This window comes from Ursus maritimus (assembly GCF_017311325.1).
Source record: "Ursus maritimus isolate PB19 chromosome X unlocalized genomic scaffold, ASM1731132v1 scaffold_X1, whole genome shotgun sequence".
In the NCBI taxonomy this organism is placed as follows: domain Eukaryota; kingdom Metazoa; phylum Chordata; class Mammalia; order Carnivora; family Ursidae; genus Ursus; species Ursus maritimus.
In genome coordinates, this window is record NW_024423319.1 from 31,491,065 (window position 1) to 31,513,722 (window position 22,658).

The window sequence follows — 22,658 nt, forward strand, 5'->3', positions numbered from 1 at the left end:
TGCCAAAACCAGGACCTGGGATTCAACTATCTGTATCCACTTCCAGGACATACTATGGACAAAAACTAAAGTCTGTGGCTGGAAGACTTAAGAGAGGGAATGGGATGGAAGGTGTGTGTTAGGCTGGGAAGCTCAGGATTTAATCTTTGAACGAAGTAGGGTAGAAGTTATTGGTTACGTATTTTATGTAGTCCCTCGTACTTCCAGGTAGGGACAGGTGTAGCTTGTTAAAGGAGCCACACTAAGCAGGTGGCACTGCACGTTCCCCTATGCCCTGAGCTGGGTGGTGTGGAGGGTGTGGTCCTTTGGACGACAACCCTATCCTGGCGCAGATACTTCAGCTGACCTTAGTGGTGCCAGGGGTCCAGGGTTTTTTCTATGAAAAATTCTTGTTCCCAGTGCCCAAATCCTTCACTGCTAGAGGAGTTTAAAGGGTAGCTCAAATGAAGGGTCCAGGAACGAATAGCAAATGCTGGGGTATGGTGAGCCAGAGAGATCAGAGCAAACATCTAGAACACTCTATGGCATAGAGTAGGTACCTAAGCATTAATTGTTGAATAAAATGCAGAGTGTAATGAGGATAGCAGGCATTATCTGCAGATAAATGTTGTGGGCAAGATTAGGGTGGAGGTGGTTGGGAATATAATGAGTTCAGGTGTTAATATGTTGAGTTCGAGGTGCCTGTTTGAGGTGCCCATCGAGCAGCTGGGTGTATCTTGCTTTGGTGGATATATCCACCTGCTTGGTGGGCATTTCCAAGATGAGTGTGCAGGGAGAGGTCTGGCTGGAGATACGAATTTGGAAGTCATCAACACGTAGTGATACTTGAAATCCGGGGAATAGATGATAACCTCACGGGAGCGTGTGTGGGGTAAGAGGGGAAGGAGGCTGAGGAAAGAATTCTTGGGAACACCAACTCTTAAGGACCAGAGAGAGGCTGAGAGGAAAGGGGCCAGCCAAAGAATTAGGAAAAGCAACAAATAATGGTGGTGTCGTAACTGAACCAAGAGTTTCAGTAAGAGTGGAGGGGTCAATGGGAGAAAATGCTGCAGCGAAACCAGGATGGATAGAGCCAGAATTATGTATAAGGGATATGGCCAAATGGAGGTCGTTGGTGAGCTCAGCAAAGGTGTTATAGGACAGTGATGAGATCGGTTCGTATGGTTCCGAGGTGAGAAAATAGAGATAGTAACTCGGAATTATTCATGTAAGATATGTTGCTGGGAAAGAAAGGAAGGAGAAAAGGAAGTAGCTAGAAGCCTGTGTGAAGTAAAGGAAGGCTATTTTAAGGAAAGCCCTAAGGTGGTACAAAGGTAGAGGGGAAGGGATCAGGAAAGTGGGAGAAGTTGAAGGTAAAAGGTCCTGGAGGTGAGATGGATTGCGATTGAGAGCACGAGTGGGAGTGGGCTTTAGGACGAAATGAGAGGAGGGCTATCCCTTCCTCTGACCAAAAGAAAGAGTGAATTACAGTTATAGGAAAGTGCAGAGTAAAAAGAAATTGAGGGAATTCATATGTTCTATCAGCCACCTCTTACCAGTTCAGATCCTCTTGGCCTTACTGTCTCAGTGGCCTTTGGCCTATTGCTTGTGTTGCGGCTCCTTCTCTGAGTAGGCTCCGATGGACTTAGACCGGTGCAATCTGCCAGCTTCTCACCACACGCCCTGGCGCTTTCCTGTGGGTGCCGACACTCCATGCATAGTGTACAGGAGTTAACCCGACCCAGCGGTGCAAAGCTTTGGCTAATAAAAGACGAGAGCTGGCTGTTAAATTCTCTTTCCATCCTCCTTGTCGACTGATCAGAGATGCAAGTCATGTACTTATGATCTTTCCAAAAATGGCCCCATGAGCTCAAGTGTGATACCAGTGCCGCTTCATGTTGACTCTCTTATTCCTTCATTTCCCCCTTTCTCTCCCCGCTGCTTTCCTGGGATTGTGCTCTCTAATGACAGAGTAGGCCGAAGCCTTTGATTTCTGTATGTCGAAACAGTTGAATGTCAGCAGTTTCGTATGATTCAACCAAACAGCCCATCAACCATTGCTCTGCTTTCTGGGGAACTTGGGCTAAGAAACACTTAATGGTCTTCGCAAGGTAGGTATAGTCACCTGCTGAACGTGAGCTTGTATTAATAGCCATCATTTATTGAGCACCTGCTGGGTGTAAGGCACTGTGCTAATTGTTTTACAGATGTAATCTTATTTAACATATCAAGTAGGAATTATTTCCATTTTTCTCATGAAAAAACTGATGTGATAGGAAGTTAGATAAACCTGCTCAAGACTATACATCTAATAAGCGGAACCAGATTTCAGACCCAACGCTGTTTGGTTTTTAAGCCTGCAATCTCTTTATAGCATTATGTTGTCTTGTCTAAGGTTAATGGGATAGGGGAGTTAAACAAAAACCATTGAAAAAGATAGACTAGAGGTAGTGAGGGACCAGATGAATGTGGCTCACATTCATACAGTGGTATAGTATTCTCCAAGTACGTTCAGCCATTTCGCTACAGGACCAGAGAAATTTGGTGATTGAATTGATTGAGGAGTGGGGTATGGTGTTGATAGTAAAAGAAGAACAGTGAAAAGAAGGGAGCACAAGGAGATTGAAGATGCAACAAGAGAGAATCATGATTGACCATGGTGTGTCCAGACCGGGGAAGAGGAAAGTGAGGCCAAGTGGGGGCCAACTAACTGGGAGAAAATGGACGGGTTCTCAGGTCAAAGAGCAGATTTATTGGGGAGTAAAGAGTTGGAAAGTCTGTAGGATAAGAATTGTGGTCAGCATGGGATATTGGTTTGAAAGTATCAAAGATGTAATATGTCCCAAAGGAGTAGGTTATTGAAATGGAATGGGGGTGAAGGTCATTGGAATTGAGGAAGTCAAGGCACTGTGAGGCTTTGGTGTTACATTGATCATCCTATGGATTTAGGAATCATCCAGGATGATGGTGGGACTAGAAGTGACCTATGAACCAGATGCCAGAATCCTTAATAAACATGGCTGGACCAGGAGGTGAGTACATGACAGGAGCAAGGGAGAGGTAAGGTGGGGTATATAGTTGGTGTGATTTTTCAAGTAAGAAGGAATTTGTTTTGTTTTGTTTTGTTCTGCAGGAAATGAAAAGATTAATAGTTTAAAGTACAGGTCAGCAAACTTCCCTTGGGTCAAATCTAGTCTTGCTGCCTGTTTTTTGCAAATAAAGTTTAATTGGGACACAGCCATGCCCATTTGTTTGCATATTGTCTATGGCTGCTTTCAAGCTATAACAGTAGAGTCAGGTAGTTGCAACAGAGCCAGTATGTCCCACAATGCCTAAAATATTTAGTGTCTTTACTTTTAAAGTAAATGCTTGCCAACCCCTGGTTTAGAAAGTGCAGTGTGGGGGCGCCTGGGTGGCACAGCGGTTAAGCGTCTGCCTTCGGCTCAGGGCGTGATCCCGGCGTTACGGGATCGAGCCCCACGTCAGGCTCCTCCACTATGAGCCTGCTTCTTCCTCTCCCGCTCCCCCTGCTTGTGTTCCCTCTCTCACTGGCTGTCTCTATCTCTGTCAAATAAATAAATGAAATCTTTAAAAAAAAAAAAGTGCAGTGTGTATTGAGGGGGGGGGTGTGGGGAGTAAGGAGAATGGTAATACAGCTTTCCCTAACCCTCACTCCAGCCCAGTATGCAGACTCTAGAAGAAAGAATTGCCTTGAGATGACTCTATGGGACATAGTGTTGTAGAGGAGAGAGGCTGCTTTCAATCAGCAGCAGGAGGTGGAGTGAGTATTCAGGGAAGAAGTGGCAGACGCAAGAGTAGACTTTGTTTATCATGGACTGAGTTCCAGACTGTGCAGTGGAAATGGGAGAGAGAAAAGGGGCAAGAAATGGAGAAAGAAGGGAAGAAGAGTGGAATGGCATTGAGAACTTGTTGGATTGTTGATGGCCAGCCAGAATTTGTAATTTGGGTGGTGCCCAAGGATCACAGGCATAAAAAAGGCAAGGATGAATTTACCCAAGGTTCTCCTTTGGGTCAGGCTGAGTTACTTCCAGATTGCCTCTAGCTTAGTGAGGAATTCCAGATTCCAAAGGCAAGATGCCCACAGCAGGGCGGCTTCCCAGGCAGCCCTAGACCTCTCTCAATCCCTTGTTTTGGCAGTCTAAGAAAAATGTCATCTGGTCATTTTTGAATATAGAATATGATCCTGTTTCCCCCCATTGGAATATTCATAGGTTTTTACTTTCTGTTGATGGCATTACAAAGGTTATAAATATACTTTTTTTGTCATCTAGCTAGAGAATGTGCATGCTGGTGATTCTTATTTGAACGTAGTACATTATTTAAAAAATATATCTAGAAGGCATCCCTGGGTCAGTTATCTTCTCTCTTTACTATTTTGAATAATATTCAGAACCATAAATTCCATCAGGCCAGGAACCATATTTGGCTTTTTCATTATTGTGTCCCCAGAGCCTAAGAGTAGTTAAAAGCTCAATAAATTTTTGTTGGATGATGAATAAGAAAGGGGTTTCCTCTTAATAGAATATGACTTTGGTAGTAGCATTGGAAGTACTGGAAAATACCATTTCAGATTTTCCATGAAAACTAGAGTTTGCTGCACACTTCATGCGTTTGTAATAAAGTAGCTCTGGAAAGACGTACAAGAAGAAACCAGTGGAGGTTGGGGGGTGTGGGGGATATAAGTGGGGAGGGGAATGGGACAACTTGGAGAGGGGTAGGCGATGTAAATGTATTAAATACTGAAGCATGAGCAACTCATTTTGAAGTTGCCAGAGAAGCTCACAGGCACTCAAGTGGTAAATGACAGGGCATGTGCCTTTGCAGGATGCCGCAATCCCCACCACTCCTTAATGTGTGCCTAATATAGAGACCTCATGTAAAGGGTGCAGTCACTCAGAGTTCCAGTCAGTCGTTGCCATGCCTGGTCCAAAGTGGCCAGATTCCTTCATATTCCAAGAGGACTGGAAAAGCCAGATTTTTATGTAAAATCTTCCAGATTTTAAAAGTTAGCAAGGAATTCATTTTTGTGGAAAGTGAAAACTGCAGCCTGGGGGCAGCTGGGTGGCTCAGTCTGTTGAGTGTCCAACTCTTAGTTTTGGCTCAGGTCGTGATCTCGTGGGTGAGCCCCACTTCAGGCTCCCTGCTCAGCACTCAGCAGGGAGTCTGCTTGAAGACTCTCTCCCCTGCCCCTCCCTCCACTCACTCTCACTTTCTCTCTCTCTCAAATAAATAAACAAATCTTTGGAGGGAAAAAACCCCTGCAGTCTGTATACAACCTCTGATCCAGAAGAATCCAGAATCTGTGCCTCCTCAAGAAATCTGGAAACTTTTTTTTTTTTAAGATTTAGTTAAATTTATTTATTTATTTATTTAAGATTTTCTTTATTTATTTGACAGAGAGAGAGCAGGAGAGCACAAGCAGGGGGAGTGGCAGAGGGAGAGGGAGAAGCAGGCTCCCGGCTGAGTAGGGAGCCCGACGCGGGACTCGATCCCAGGACCCTGGGATCACAACCCAAGCCGAAGGCGGTTGCCCAACCAACTGAGCCACCCAGGCACCCCTATTTTATTTATTTTTTAAAAAGTTTTTATTTATTTGTTTGTTTAGAGGGAGAAAGCGAGCATGAGCCGGGGGAAGGGCAGAGAGAGAGGGAAAGAGAGAATCTCAAGCAGACTCCACTCTGAGTGCAGAGCCCCACGTGGGGCTTAATCTCACTACCTTCATATCATGACCTGAGCTGAAGTCGAGTTGGATGCTTAACTGACTGAGCCACCCAGGTGCCCTTAAGATCTTATTTTTAAGTAACCTCTACACCCAAAGTGGGGCCAGAACTCACAACCCTGAGATCAAGTCTCACTCTCCACTGACTGAGCCAGCCAGGCACCCCCTGGAAACTTTTTCTTTACCAAGTGGTAGAGTTTCTGGCACTCTAAGAACCTTTAGGACTACTATTTTATGTGCTGTTTGAAACCGAAGATGCCAAGGGGAATAACAAATGTTGGAGGGAGGTGCTCATGTGTGGTTGTTCAAGGTGTGCACTGCACAAGTGCTCCTGACCACAGAAGAGAGAGGAAGGTTGAAATACAGTCCACCGATGGAGACCTTCATGGTGGATGGATGGATCAAGCTGGTAACATCAGAACCCCTACAAATGCAACATCACTAAAAGAGACAACCAGATGTAATATGCCACCTGATGAAGCCATAGGAGATACCCAGCACTGTCAAAGAATTATTCTTACAAAACCAAAACCAAACCACTAAAACCAAATCTGACTGATCCTCTAGATCAGGAATCATTAAACTATGGTCTCCCAGCCAAATCCAGCCTTTTACCTGATTTTGTAAATAAAGTTTCATTGAGACCCAACCGCAGCCATTTGTTTACCTATTGTCAATGGCTGCTTTTGCACAACCGTGGCAGAGTTGAAACCATATGCACTGCAAAGCCTAGAATATTTATTGTCTGGATCTTTAGAGAAAAATTTTACGAACCCCCGTGCTAGATCCAGACACCTATTCACAGGAAATATGGAGGACAGAGGAGCATCCTAAACCAACACCGTGGGGGGTGCAGTGAGCACAACCCAAGTGGGGAGTGGTCTCCAGGACAAATGATCCAGTTCCTTCCATAAACAAGTGGCAAGAAAACACAAAGAAGGAAGCAGAACTGTTACAGACTCCAAGAAACTTACAAGACATACCTGCCAACCAGGGAAATGGGGGTAATGATTGGGCATTTGAGGAGATTAAGGAATTAGTCATTTTTGGTAGATGTGAAGATGGCATTATGCTAAATGCAGTGATATTTGGGGTTGGTCCTGGAGCAATAAATAGAACATTAATGGAAAAACTGATAAAATCCACCTAAAATCTGTGGTTTAATTAGTAGTAATGTACTATAGTATTGGGTCATACTAATGTAAGATGGTAACATTAGGGCAACTGGGTGAGAGGCACACAGGAACTCCCTATCATCTTTGCAACTTTTCTGTTAATCTAAAATTATTCCAAAATAAAGTTGTTTTTTAAAATTTTGTATTTAAATTCAATTTAGTTAACATATACTGTATTACCAGTTTCATGGGTAGAATTTAGTGATTCATCAGTTGCATATAACACCCATTGCTCATTACCTCAAATGCCCTCCTTAATAAAGTTTATTTTATTTTTTTAAAAGATTTATTTGAAAGAGGGTACAAGCAGGGGGAGGGGCAGAGGGAGAGGGAGAAGCAGCCTCCTTGGTGAGCAGAGAGCCCGATGCGGGGCTTGATCCCAGGACCCTGGGATCATGACCTGAGCCCAAGGCAGATGCTTCACCGACTGAGCCACCAGGCACCCCAATAAAGTTTATTTTAAAACATACAAAACTAGTGCTTGTTCAAATTGCAACCAAACACCAAGCTTATAGATTTTACCAAATTAAAAAAGAATAGCACAGGAGAACAATTTTGTCTTGGAAATAAATGCAAATCAGGAATAATCCTGATTTGAATTGGGTTAACATTGGTGGATTTTTTAGAAATGTGTAATTTTCAACACAGTTTTAAGTGAACGGTGTTTGAGGGGTCTGAGATGGGGAGTAGGAAAAGGTACAAGATAAATGGTGAAGAGGGGCACCTGGGTGGCTCATTCGGTGAAGCATCTGTCTGCCTTTGGCTCAGGTCCTGATCCCAGGGTCCTGGGATCGAGCCCTGCATCCGGCTCCCTGCTCAGCGGGAAGCCTACTTCTCCCTCTCCCGCTCTCCCTGCTTGTCTTCCCTCTCTCTCTGTCTCTCTCTCTCTCAAATAAAGAAATAAAATCTTTAAAAAAAAAGATAAATGATGAAGGGACACGAAATCTAGACTCTCAGTGTCTTAGTCCATTCACGCTGCTATTATAGAAATACCAAAGACTGGGTGACACAGACATTCATTTCTCACACAGTTCTGGAGGCAGAAAGTGTAAGAGCAAGGTGCGAGTAGATTCAGTGTCTGGTGAGAGCCCACTTCCTAGTTCATAGAAGGCTAACTGCTGACTGTGTCCTCACCTGGAGGTGTAGGGGCAAGAGAGCTCTGTGGGGTGTCTTAGAGGGGCATTACTCCCATTCATGAGGGCCCCACCCTCATGACCTAAGCACCTTCCAAACGCCCCACCCCCTAATACCATCATAGAGGAGATGAGGTTTCAACATATGAATTTTGGAGGGACAGAAACATTCAATCTGTAGCACTCTACTCCAAGACTTTATACTCAAAATCACAAACAGTCTTTGCCAGAATAGAGAACGAACATAGGAGGTAAGCCAAATAATTCTCTATCTGTGATGATCATGGGAGGAAAAGACAAGAACCAGGGGTCTTGTCCTACCTTGGCCAGTTTTGACAAGGAATGTGGACAAGGCCATGGCCTCAAGTTGTTTATTTCGAGAGAGATCATACCAAATTTGAGTTAGAGAGAGGGGCAGGATGGCACAGTGTAAAGTTTAGAGTCTGGGCTAGTGAGCTTCAAGTACCTGGCTCTTAATGGCACTTATTAACCAACTTATGTAACTAACTTATGTACCTCCTCTAGGCTTCAGTGTCTTCATCCATAAACTAGTGTTAATAATAGTGTCTACCTTATAAGGTTGTGGGAGTAACCTGGCACACAAGTACTCAATAATCATTAGCTAGTGGTAGTAGTAGTCGTCGTCGTAGTAGTATTTGGTATCAAGTAAAAAAGGCTCCAGTGTTTTGCTGATTTACATGTAGCTTCTTACCTAGTACCCTGTCCAATAACCAAGTGAAAGGTTTTGCTTAACCTTAACTCAGTCTTGGGCATTTTGTCACTTTGAGCATATTGTGGAAGAGGATTTACTGTTTGTTGGAAGATGTGGTCTGCATTTTTTTTATTCCTTTCCCCTATAAATTTCTGGGAGAATTCTTAAAAATCTTGTAGGCGGAGTGAGAGGACAGAAAATTGGGTTCAGAGAGCTTAGTGGCATTTTCTTTGGTGTACTTCAAAACGTTACCATAGGGGGGAGCTCTTCCCTTACTCTAGAATCACGAGAGCTTTCAAATTCAATTTTTTAAGACTTGACTACATGGTGGGATAGTAATGAAAGCCACTTAAAGTTGATTATAGGCTTGGTACACTAAACGTAGTCCTGTTCTTTAAAGAAAAAAGTTGCAGAAGTTGAACTTTAAGTATTTTGTGATAGACAAATGCTTGCTTCTAGAAAAATCAAAACATTTATTTGAAGGTTTTCGATTCAAATCAGAAACAGGAGACATTATTTTAAAAATTGGGCAATCTAAAATGAATTGCATAATATAAAGCACTTTACATATGAATGCCTAATGTGTTTGTGAGTGGGTATGCGAGTGTGTACGCGTACATCTGTATCTCCCAAAGAGTGCTAAAGGGTCTCAAATTGATACCTGAATGTGCTTGCTCTTGGGAGGATTGAGGAGATCCAGCTCAGTTGTCTGCAATCATGTGCTTACATTTCGCAGGTATCTGCCTCAGGCATCCAGCATGGCTTTAGGCCTTAAATGCTGATATGGATGATGGCCTCACCTATATAGCTTGTGGCCAGCACACAAGGAGAGAGAGAGTTCCAAATATTCCCCCTCTGTTCATGACCAAAGTTCTGGAGCCTTTCATTTTGTGTCTAATGGACCAAATCTAATTGTGGGGGATATCAGAGCCTGGTATAGCTTGGATGGGTCGGGTTCCTCAGGGCTTGATCAGGAAATTCTTAGCTGAGTCAAAAGAGGGCATCATCTGGGGGGTGGGATCATGGATAATTTGTTTCATCTCTATACATTATCTATTGGCTGATCTTGGTAAAAAAAATTTTTGCAGTGAGTATATAGTATTTTTTTAGTATATAGTATTTTTAGAATCAAAATAAAATAACCCAATTTCAACTTTGGAAGAACAAACAAACAGGCCAAGTCAAAAACTAGTTGAGATCACCCAAACCTCACTAAAACTGAAGGGGGCTAAATATGAACGTTGACGCTGGGGTAGGGAGCCCAGAGTCTGGGTTCTGGGTGTTGTGAGCAGACATAAATTGATTTGAGAACAACAGGGATGGTGGTGGTGGGTAATCCCGAATAAGCGCTTAGAGAGGCAGGAATCCGGCCCTTCAGGGTGGGCGAGGCCATGTCTTCCCAGGGTCAGCGGTATGCCTGACAAGCTTCTGTGGTGTGCTTGGAGCAGAAGGCAAGCTTCCCGACCTGTGTTGGTCTATATCCCAGAGTTGTGGGTGGGAGGCCAGTACTCAGGTTCCAGGCTTGGAGTTGATGGGGTGGGTCAGAGCTGGGGAGTGGCAGGCAGAGTCCTGATGGTCCAGGGGCAGGCCCCTCCCTTTCTCTGGGGTACTTGGCCGTTCCCAACAGGGCAACTCTAGGGTTAGAGGTTTATTGGCAGCATGCCTGCATTCTTCATGTTCTGGCCTGCTGTGTAGTCCCCCAGAGGGATTCTCTAGTTGATGAAGAATCACTTTGGTTAAAGGATGACCTGAGAAAATTCATCGGTCCAGTCCTCTCCTCCCCTGTCCCAGGCCGGTTGTGAGTCCTGGTGTCTCTGAACAGCTATAGTTTTAGGAGAAAACCTGGAAGTTCTGCTGGCGTGCCCTCAGTTTGGGGAGAGCCAAGGGGGGTGGAGAAGCAGTCAAGTAGGCTCCCTCCTAGTCCCTGTAGCATCTTTGCCTTGGCTCTAGTTTGTTCTGCTTTAAGTAGAACTACTTGGTCCCATTACTGCATTTTTCCTCACAGTGCTTGAGTCCCAGGAGTAAGAAAAATTGGGCCTCTTCCATATTCCCCAGGTGCCTGATAGAAAGCACTGGAAAGCTGCCTGACCTGCTGCAGTTTCCCCTTCGTGTGTGTGTGTGTGTGTGTGTGTGTGTGTGTGTGAGAGAGAGAGAGAGAGAGAGAGAGACAGAGACAGAGACAGAGACAGACAAAGGAGCCAGCAGAATTGATATCTGGACCAGAAAGCCAAGATTCAAAAAATTATGAACGGGGCACCATGATTTCTGGGGTTAGAGGCAGCTATCAAGGTTGGAGTACAAATCTAGGAATTTAACGTTAAGGAAACGAGAAATGGGTAAGAAACTGGTCCAAAACAGTCTAGATGACCAGGAATCGAAAGGGCAGATACCAACAACTAATAGTTTTAAAAATCTATCTCTGGTGTTGAGCCTGCTTTGCTCAGCATATACACCTTTAAAAAAAAAAATGGACTCTTTATAGCTGTGTTATATTAGCCAGTTCTTTCACTTGTTCGTTTCCCNNNNCTAACTCCACTAAAATTTTATAAGAAATAAAGCCTCATTAGATAAAAGAATTGGCAATCATGGTAGGTCCATCATTTTGCTCTTCTTATCCTTAAAACTACCTCTGTATATTCCCGTTGGAAAAGAAAGATGTTAGGGCTCTAGCTTATTTTTCTGTTTATATGAGAAATGTCACGTCTTTGTGTAATTGCCTTTATTTTGAAATGCAGATTTTTTTTTTCTTAGGCCAAGTTTGTTTCTCTGACCCAGTTTTCCCCTCTATTTTGTCACTTGGCTTATTTAAAATATGAAACTGGGAACAAGGCGCTGGGGGCCTCATGATGACTGTGTCAGTGATTTGGTATGTGATCTTGGCCAGCATGCTTAACAGATGAGACACAGAAAGGTTAAATGGGGTTTGAAGGACCGTAAATACTGACCTGCCTCATTTAGACGTTATTTAGGTCCAGTACATCGTTTTTACCCAAAAGGAAAGGAAAGCAAAGCAAAACACCAAATAAGCCCCCCCCCTTTTGTACTCCCTGTCCCTTTCTTGCTCCATATTTCTTTCTATTCCCATATCTGATGATCAAGTCCAGAGTAGGGAAGGAAGGTTTCTCTGCAAGATGTCTCTCATCCCTCTTGGTCTGGGTTCTTGAATAGTCTGGCAGCATTTTTTGGATACATTGGGGTGCTTGGTCTTTGCAAATGGGGAGTCCTATTTGGGAACACATAAAAACTTGTCTTCAGTCATCTTACTTGGGCCATGTAGATCACTACTGGGTATATTGAGGGATCTAGGCCTAATCTCAGTCCTATTTATTTATTATTATTATTTTTAAAGATTTTATTTATTCAGTTGAGACAGAGAGATACAGAGAGAGAGCATGAGCAGGGGGAGAGGCAGAGGAAAAGGGAGAAGCAGGTTCCTCGCTGAACCGGGAGCCCCACATGGGGCCCCATCCCAGGACCTGGAGATCATGACCTGAACCGAAGGCAGACTCTCATCCATCTGAGTCACCCAGGTGCCCCTCAGTCCTATTTCGGGTTAAACGTATGGACCCAGGCCCCTTTTGAGGGGGTAATAGAAGGGAAGGTGGGGTCAGCAACTTGCTTGGGAAAAAAGATGTTGCTTGCTAGAAAGCCCCAAAGAGGACTTGGTGGTCGAAGCCATCTGAGAAATGCTATGACCCTATGACCATAAACATCAGTTTATTACTGACCTTGTTAATAACATGAAGATTAAATTATTTGTCTTCTTTGTAACTCCCATTCTGCCTATCCTGTATATTAGATTAAAAATTATAAGAAGCAGTGATGTACTTGAACTCCTTGGAAATACAATTTGAAGTCATTATCATAATAAAACATGGCTACTGTATTATAACCTTGGATTGTAGGTCTAGTGGTATAGATTGTGACTCCTGCTAATGCAATCTAGAAGAGCCAGGACTCCAAAGGGCTCTTTTCTTGTTTTAATCTATATGCGTAGCTATAATCAAATCTGCTAGTGGGACTAGAGTAGTAGTGTCTTCTGAGTTGCTCCAAATGGGAAGACTATTTTAAAATTCTTCTTTAAAATATATAAATCCACTCTGGGCCATATCAGGATTGGGTTTAGTTGCAAATAAGAGAAAAACTTTCTTCCAACTACCTAGGCTAGGAAACTTGTCATCCATGACATCTCCTCCTTCCCCTGCCTTTCCCTCTCAATATTCTAGAGTTTAGCTCCTTTGTAGACACTGCCAGTTACCTGCCACTGTCCCATTTTTCTTTTTGTTTGTTTTGTTTTTAAGATTTTATTTATTTATTTGTCAGAGAGAGAGAGCACAAGCAGGGGGAGCAGCAGAGGCAGAGGGAGAAGCAGGCTCCCCGCTGAGCAAGGGGTCCAAGGTGGGACTCGATCCCAGGATGCTGGGATCATGACCCGAGCTGAAGGCAGACACTTAACCATCTGAGCCACCCAGGTGTCCCTATTTTGTTTTGTTTTAAATAAGAGGAACTGAATTTTTAGCTGGGTACATTGTCAATTGAAACTATTTCTCAGCTTTCCTTTCAAGTGTCCATGTGACTAAGTTCTGGTTAATGAGATAGAAGTGCAGTGTTGGGGTGCCTGGGTGGCTCAGTCATTAAGTGTCTGCCTTTGGCTCAGGGCATGATCCCCGGTGTTCTGGGATCGAGCCCCCCATTAGGCTCCTCCACTGGGAGCCTGCTTCTTCCTCTCCCACTCCCCCTGCTTGTGTTCCCTGTCTGTTTGGCTGTCTCTCTCTCTGTCAAATAAATAAATAAAATCTTTAAAAAAAAAAAAGAAGTACAGTGTTATGTGATACTTAAAGGAAGTCGCCTTTAAAAGGTAGAGATCACACATTTTTCTCTTCTTTGTCTAGTACACTGTCTGGAACAAGAATGTGATGGCTGGTATTCCAGCATTCATCTTGGACAATGAAGACTCCTACCCTAAAAATGGCGGGGTTTACACCTTCGAGTCTGGTTCCTTGCAAATTTCATGGTGCTGTCATACTAACCCTGGGCTTCCTACCTTTGAAATTCTTATTTAAGCCACCCTTATTTTGTGGTGGTACCCACAGAAGAAATAATTTTGAGAGAAAAGGTGATGGGTTTGATTTTCAGCATGTGAATATAAAGCATTGGCAGGTCACTCAGAGAGAAATGTATAAGAGTCATAGCTATGGACTGATGATAAGGCTGAATTAAACTATGCAATTTTCTGTGCTTCTGCTCTCCTGCTGTCTGGTGTTATTGTTAAAATGTGGTACAAATAGAGCTCGTTCCACAAAGCTACTTTGGGAGATGCTGACCATTAACCTTCTAACTGTTTTTCCCCCTACTGGTCCTTGCCTTTTGAAAGTATTTTATGTATTGTTCCCAGGGTAACTTCTTTTTTTTTTTTTTTTAAGATTTTACTTATTTGACAGAGAGAGAGAGTGAGAGAGGGAACACAAGCAGGGGGAGTGGGAGAGGAAGAAGCAGGCGTCCCGCTGAGCAGGGAGCCCGATGCGGGGCTCGATCCCAGGACCCTGGGATCATGACCTGAGCCAAAGGCAGACACTTAAGGAGTGAACCACCCAGGCGCCCCCCAGGGTAACTTCTTGAAACCATTTTGACCCTTGCCTACTGACTAGAGTCTGATTTTCTTACACTGACACTCGAGGCCCTCCGCAATCCGGTCTAGATCCACTTTTCCATATTTTTTTTTGTTGTGTCTTCTCATGCGCCTCATGCTTTAGTCAGACTGATAAATTCTCCCTGCCCTAATTATGCTACACAATTCTCTCTTTTACTCGGGATCATCTCTAGCTCATGGAATCTTGGTGCAAAGTAGAAAGAGGTGTCCCTTCCTCAAACCATTTCCATCTGTCAGAAAATTGTTGTAATGTGTTGATTGTGAGAAAATGGCATTTTCTTGCTGTCTACTATAAAATTTTTGTGATAAATATATAAGTCACTCTTCTTTGGAGTAAAAATAATTTTTATTATTTCTTTATTTAAAAGATTTTATTTATTTGAGAGAGAGAGCACACATGAGCGGAGGGGGAGGGACAGAGGGAGAGGGAGAAGCAGACTCCCCGCTGAGCAGGGAACCCGACTAGGGCTCAATCCCAGGATCCTGAGATCGTGACCTGAGCTGAAGGCAAACGTTTAATCCACTGAACAATCCAGGCATCCCCAAAACAGTTTTTAAAATATGAAAATGTTTAGGAGTGCCTGGGTGGCTCAGTCGGTTAAGCGGCCAACTCTTGATTTCCACTTGGGTTGTGAACTTGGGGTCATGGGATTAAGCCCCACATCTGGCTCTGCACTCAGTGAGGAGTCTGCTTGGGATTCTCTCTCCCTCTCCTCTGCCCCTCCCCTGGCATGTGCTCTCTCTCAAATAAATAAATAAATCTTTAAAAAATAAAATAAAATATGAAAATGTTTAAATAACCGAGATGTCAGCAGTCTGGGCAGTGCCCCCATAGATGTGGTGGTCTTTTTGCAGCACACAAACTGAGGATCCATGAGGAGGGCCTTGCTCATACTGCTTTCTCCACCTACGTCCCAGGGCTACTCGAATGCCATTTTCATCAAGCTTTTCCTGATTCTTCAAGGTAATGGAAATAAATCTTCTTTCACCCTGAAAACCCAGTATACTTTATCTGGACTTCTCTCAGGTGTTTACCACTTTCTAATGGTATTCTGTTTCCTTACGTTCATGTCTTGGCACTCTACTAGACTTAATGCTCTTTGAGGGCAGGATGCATTTATGATTTGCTTTTGTAGTTTCATAATACTTGGCAGAATACCTTCTGCTTCGGGTTGCCATATGTCTCGGTTTATCTAGGACAACATGGGTTTATGCCTGCTCTGATGTAAGTATTAACAGTGCCCCCTTTCACACTCGAAATGTCCCTACTAGAATGATAAATTATAGGGGTGTCTGATTGGCTTAGTCGGTGGAGTGCGTGACTCTTGATCTTGTGGTTGTGAGTTTGAGCCCCACGTTGGGTGTAGAGGTTACTTAAAAGTAAAATCTTTAAAAAAATGAATGATAATTTTTTTTAAAGATTTTATTTATTTGACAGAGAGAGAGAGAGACAGCCAGCAAGAGAGGGAACACAAGCAGGGGGAGTGGGAGAGGAAGAAGCAGGCTCCCAGCGGAGCAGGAAGCCCGATGTGGGGCTCAATCCCAGGACCCTGGGATCAGGCCCTGAGCCAAAGGCAGATGCTTAACGACTGAGCCACCCAGGCGCCCCAGTGAATGATAAATTATATCATCACTCTCCTTATGTGGCCTACATTCAGCAAATAATTGATGGATGTATACATGAATGAATTGTAGAGGTTAGGTGGCCATCCCCACAGAGAAGATAATTGAACCTGTGGAATTGGTAAGTTCATCAAAAGAGAGAGACTAGACAAGACAAGGGTCAAGGACAGGACCTACGGGGAATGCTTACATTTAAAGGATAGATAGAGGAAATAGTCCACAAACCCAACGTAGCGATTTCATGGAAGCGAGGGAGACCGTTTTAGGGAGGGATGAATTGGTCGACATTGGTAAAAGCTGCAGCTAGGTCAGGTGGGGTGAATTCTAAGAAGAAGCCCCTAGAATCTGCCAATTATTAGGTCATTGCTGACTTTCAAGACAGCATTTTCAATAGAGTAGAACAGAGTGTGGGGTGGAAGCTAGGTTGCCAGGGGTGAGGGAGCGAACAAATGCTGAGAAAGGGGTCAGGGAGCAGGGGCTACGTTTGTGAGAAGTTTCACCTGTGACAGGTGACAGCAAAAGAAAGAGGAGACATAGAATGGTGACTTGGGTCCAAGTCAGAGGAGCCCTGAATGTGTTTATGGACCATGGGGATGGAGCCACTAAAGATAGCTAATGGCACAATTTGTCTCAGGAGGGGAGAGGGGGTGGCATCAGGTGGCCAAGGAGAGGACGTAGCCGTGGCCAGAAAAAGAGAGACGTGGCTTTCTTGGAGACGGGAGGGCTGTGGGAGAGTACAGACAAAAGCGCCATGTTCATTGTGCAGCTCGAAGAAAGACGGGGAACGAGCGAGCCTACACGGCCTCAGTCTTTGCAGTGAAGTAGGTGGTGAGGTCATCTGTGAGAGGAGGGACAGCTGGGGTAGGACCGGGGACTTGAGAGCAGTGGAAACAGTTTGGATTTAGAACAACTGTTTAAGAAGCTCCCGAGGGAGTCAACAAGAGTCCTGCCAAGCTGCGGTGCAAGTCCAGCTGAGAACTTCCCATGCCGAATGAGTTCGTTATTTCCACAGAATCCATAGAAAATGTATTTCTCAAGCTTATTATCCAAATGGTTTCTTTCCCCCCACCGGGAAGAGAATACAAGAAAACGTGCTGGCAATTTACAACGTGGCAGAGAGTTAGAAACATTTCGTCTTTCCCAAAAGAGGTTGGTTGCTCAGTCACCCAGAAGCCTAGCACCCTCAGTGAAAATGAGGGCTTCGCAGAGGTTATTAGTGGGCGGTTAAGAGCACGCACCTAAGGCCAAGAATCTTCCATTTTCCGGCTAGTCAGGGCCGCACCTTGAGTTTCTATGCCCAGTTCAGAGTCAAGGCAAACACTGACATTTCTGTGAGACAGAGTATAAAGTTGCAAATAGCCTCTGTGATAAAACCCGATTTAACCAGGCAAAACCTTTAAGCTTACAAGCGGCCCTGTTAAATCTACCACAGACCAAATGTCAGATGGTGCCCTTTAAAGCCCAAGTAAATGGCCATAGTACGAGGGCTTAAAATGAGAAAAGTTAAATCTCACCCGCCCACAGGTAATCTTTCCAAATGTCGTTTAATCACATATTCGTAATTATTACAGTGTTTTTTAAGGAGGGTAACATTTGGAGAAAACTGTTTGGCCAAAGCGTGAGGCGTTATTTTCTTGAACACAGAGTTTGCTTCCTTTGTGTCAGTGGGGAATCGGGGTGGCCGTGGTCCAACAGCACAGCTGCCCAAGTGTATAAACAAGTGACGCCGATTCTATTCATCCACCTCGCTAAGCAGCGTGCAGGATCCACGCATATGCACTTGATTAAGGAGATTTTCATGTTTGTGTTGCCAGACTCTTCCAATGACACATATCTCAGAGGTGAGCGGTACAACGGAATATAGGTCTTAAGACGTCCGTGCATAAGGCACCAGAAAGCGATTTCACTTACATGCCTGTAAATTACTCACAGTTTCCCTCTTTTGTTTACTCAGTGAAAGAGTTGTTTATTAAGTACCACCTGCATTAAATTATATGAGTATTCGTTTCCTTTGGAAATAATTAGCTTGTTTATGCATGTTTTCTTTGAATTCATCAACTGTAACGTTTCAGGGGCGTTTTAGAGAGAGGGGAGAAAACACCATTTGAGAATAACCTTTCTTAATCTCCAGGAGGAGGATGGCGCTCTCACTTCCTCCCGAAAGAGCTCCCTTTACTTATTCTGCCATGTAATTCTAATTAGCAGTTGGATGGAGTTGAGACGGGACATAGGCAAAGGAATCACTCTTCTTTCCTGTAGAGTCCAGAAAACCAAGTTCCTTCAATAATAGGAATGATCATTCTTATTATTACTAAGTGCTTATTAAGTGCCATTACTCTACCGAGGGTGGTGTGAAACGTTCTTTTTGTTATTTCATTTGATTTTCACGGCAGCCAGGTTGTATGATTAGGAAGGGTTTTTTTTCTTTTTAATGGGAAACCTGATGATCACAGAAGTTAAATAATTTCCCGTAACATCATACAGCCAGGAAATAAGTGGGAGAGTTCGGAATCCGAATCCGGGTCTTCCGATAGGTGTCCCTCACCTGATATTCTCAGTGGCTAGTTGGAGGGACTCATTCTAAAGTTTTGGTATTCCCAGATTGGAAGTACCTGTAAAGGCCTCTCTTTCTACCTCATGAAAGGTTATTGAGCAAGAGTATACCTCTCTCTACAGCGATGACTCATTTTTCCTGCCTGTGGCTAGCTCTCTTCATTTTGCGCATTTCTTAATTCACTTATGAATTTGCTTTTCCTTAACTATTACTTGTTCATCTCCGCGTTCTCGTGGAAGTACAAAAGGACAAGCTTGCAGTCTAAAAATATTGAGGCAATTTACACAAATGGCTGCTAAATTCCAGAAGAGTTGTGATTTAACCCAGCTAGTAATTATAGACTTAGCAATGTCCTGGGCCCAATCACAGCCACTGAAACATAACTTCCTACCACTTAAGCCTGATCAAAGATAATTAGAGGAGAGCACAGGTGGCAAGTCTGTCCCCTGGGAGAAGAATTAGAGCTCGTTTCCACTGTACAGTACCCAGAAAAATTACATGTTGGCATTCTCCGGGCCAGACTCCCAAGGGCTCCAAGTTCTCTTCTCTGTCCTCTAGCTGCTGCTTGTCCCCACCTTACTTTTTAATTTTTTTTCTGCCATTATCTATGCAGCTTGCTCTGTACTCCCGGCAGCGGACTTAGTACCTCCAGAATGCCGTGGGTCGTGCCGGACCCTGGCCACGTTGTTACAGAGGATCTGTTGACATGATTGTTCAGTGTGTGTTCCTACCCACGCAGGTTAAGCTTTCGGATCTCTGAGGCCATCTTGTAGCTCCCAATCCTAATAGGTTTCCAATGGAATTTGGACCGAATAAATAGTCCAATCTAAGAATAAAAAAACTTGGCTGAAGGCATGAATTCTAATACCAATCCATGAACTCCCTATACTACATGTGATTGGCACACATAGACCTTAAAGGGATGCAAGACCAAGAATAACAAGCCAGGACGGTTTCTGGAATCACATTATTGCTTGCAATTTGTAGAAAATGAACAAATGTGGAAACAAGTCATATAAACAAAGGGCAGCCTTGGAAAAAACTCTCCATGGAAACAAGTATTCATAATTCTGAAGCATACATCTGGTCCTTAACTATTGAAAGACAGAACCCAGGTTTCTCTTCCTTCTGATTTCCCATTCATCCACTAATTATTGTTTCATTTTCCTCCATTGTATTGCATTAGATGAAAAGAGTAACCACATTTCAATCCTATCGCTCGCTACCTACCTTCTGCTAATTTATAGTGACATAAAGCCAGGCAAAATGCAAAGACTACAAGGGCCACTTCAAGTCTAATAACCACAATTACTTTGAAACTGAAAAGTGTCTGAATTTACATCCTCACAAAATCTGAGACAACACAAATATTGCGGCTAAGTGTATGCATCTTAATTGCGATTCAGTGTTCACAATCAAAAGAAACATTAGGAGTCCAATTCAAGTGTTTGTTCCTGTAAACATAATAGAGAATACAAACATATGTGCTTGGGAATGAATATGAGAGGAAAATATATTTTTCCTTTCATTGGTTTATGTGCTAGAGTGAAGAAGTGCTGTTTGATATTGTACATTAATTATATTTATTTTGCAAAAAGCAACATTTACCTAGAAAATCTAATTTAGTCCTAATTGCTTCTATTTCTAGATGAAGTCGATATTTAATTGTTGAAAAGATTGACGATTTAAACATTGGGTTTAAATAATATTTACAAAAATCCCATTTGTAACATAATTTGGTTATGCTTTTCATGCATTTTTTTTCCCCCTGAGGTACAATCCTTTTCCTACTTCACGTATTTTTCAAAGTTTTATTATTGGAATATTAAAACATGTACAAAAGAAAACAATTCAAAGCAGTATCTCAGAGGGATTTGCGCACCATGTTCATTACAGCATTATTCACAATAGGCAAAAGGTGGAAGCAACCCAACATCCACGGATGGATGAATGGATAAAGAAAATGTGACATATACACACAATGCAATATTCAGCTTTAAAAAAGGAGGAAATTATGGCACATGCTACATTGATGAACCTTGAGAATATTACGATCAGTAAAATCAGCCAGTCACAGAAAGATAAGTACTATATGATTCCTCTCATATGAGATATCTAAAGTGGTCCAACTCTTAGAAATAGACAGTAGGAGGCATTCCTGGGTGGCTCAGTCGGTTAAGCGTCTGCTTTTGGCTCAGGTCATGATCCCAGGGTCCAGGGATTGAGTCCTGCATCGGGCTCCTTGCTAAGCGGGGAGCCTGCTTCTCCCTGTCTTCAGCACCCCCTGCTTGTGCTCTCTCTCTCTCTGACAAATAAATCGATAAAATCTTTTTTTTTTTTAAGATTTTATCGATTTATTTGACAGAGACAGCCAGCGAGAGAGGGAACACAATCTGGGGGAGTGGGAGAGGAAGAGGCAGGCTCCCAGCAGGGAGCCCAATGCAGGGCTCTATCCCAGGACTCCGGGATCACGCCCTGAGCTGAAGGCAGACGCTTAATGACTGAGCCACCCAGGCGCTCCATAAATCCATACAATCTTAAAAAAAAAAAAAAAAGAAATAGACATAGGATGATGATTGCCAGGGACTGCAAGGAAGGGAAAATGGGTAGAGTTTCAGTTTTGCAAGAAGAGAAAGTTCTAGAGATCCGTTACACAACAATGGAATATACCTAACACTACTGAACAGTGCTGCTTTAAAGTGGTTACAGCAGGAAATTTTATATGGTTTTTACCACAGTTTAAGAAAAAGGAAAAAAATGATGAAGTCATACTAGGGTGGGGTGGGCCCCTAATCCAATACGACTGGTGTCCTTCATAAGATGATGGCCTTATGAAGACACAGACACATAAAGGAAAATGCTATCTGATGACTGAGAGATTGGAGTTAATGCAGCTGGAAACGAAGGAGTACCAGATTGCCAGCCAACCACCAGAAGCTAGGAAGAGGCAAGAAAGGATTCCCCTGTAGTTTTCAGAAGGATCATGGCCCTGCCAACACCTTAATTTCAGACTCCGAGCCTCCACAAGTCTGAGAGAATAAATGTCTATTGTGTGAAGGCGCCCAGTTAATGGTACTTTGTTATGGGAACCTCAGGAAGTTAATATGCAATGATGTCTTGTTTGTTTACTGCTGTATGCTCAGCGTCCTAGCCAGTGCCCAGCACGTAGTTGGTGCTCAATCAATATTTGTTGAATGAAAATAGATCAACCTGTACACGAGTGGACAGAATAGCAGGGGGGTGCTGATGAATGTTTTAACATCCAGCTCTTGGGGTGGGAGCCGATTTGTGGCATGTGCTGATTTTCATGATGACAGACCCACACCGTGGCCAACTGCAAGCTACCAGGTTGATGTGAAAATTCCTGAAAGTTCAACAGTGGGCTTTCATGAGCAGGTACTAACCAGATCAGTACACCACTGCTGGTGTAATTTGCCCTTGTGTACCCATCACCCAGCTTCAACAATGACCAATTCCTGGCCAGTCTTGTTTTGTCTCTCCACTTACCATTCTTCCCTACCTATATTATTTTGAGGCAAAGAATATTTTGATGAATCAAATCTGATGAAAGAAATTTCATCAGTAATATTTTAAAGTGTATCTCTAAAAGATAAGGACAGTTAAAATAACCACCATACTGTTGTTATGCCTGAAAAGTTAGTTTCTTAATATAATCAAATAATAATAATAATAATGATATAGTCAGTGTTCATTTTTCCAATTGTATTCTAAGTGCCCTTTTCTCCCCCCCCCCATTGCTTGTTTGACTCAGGAATTAAAAAAAGGCCACACGTGATTATTTCCTAGGTGTCTTCATTCTTTTCATCTATAGGTTTCTCTTAATTTATTGTAATTTATTTAAGAAAGTAGTTCCTTTCTCCTGAAGAGTTCCCCACTGTGTGATTATGTAGATTTTCTAGGAGAAAGCCCAGAAGGTCTGGTTGTCTCTTTTAGAATATTAGTCAGCTGGGGCCCCTGGGTGACTTAGTCGTTAAGTGTCTGACTCTTGATTTCAGCTCAGGTCATGATCTCTGTCGTGAAATGGAGCCCCATGTCGGGCTTCGCACTGGGCATGGAGCCTGCTTAAGATTC

General features: G+C 43.2%; 1 long non-coding RNA gene across 1 annotated transcript in view; it reads left to right on the forward strand.

The window, feature by feature from the left end:
* Positions 1-2,430: 2,430 nt before the first annotated feature.
* LOC103677715 overlaps positions 2,431-22,658 on the forward strand; it is a 35,260-nt gene continuing 15,032 nt past the window's right edge. Inside the window, exons 1-2 of the long non-coding RNA XR_572502.1 lie at positions 2,431-3,011; positions 15,245-15,353. This is a non-coding gene — a long non-coding RNA (uncharacterized LOC103677715). The remainder of the gene's footprint in view (positions 3,012-15,244; positions 15,354-22,658) is intronic.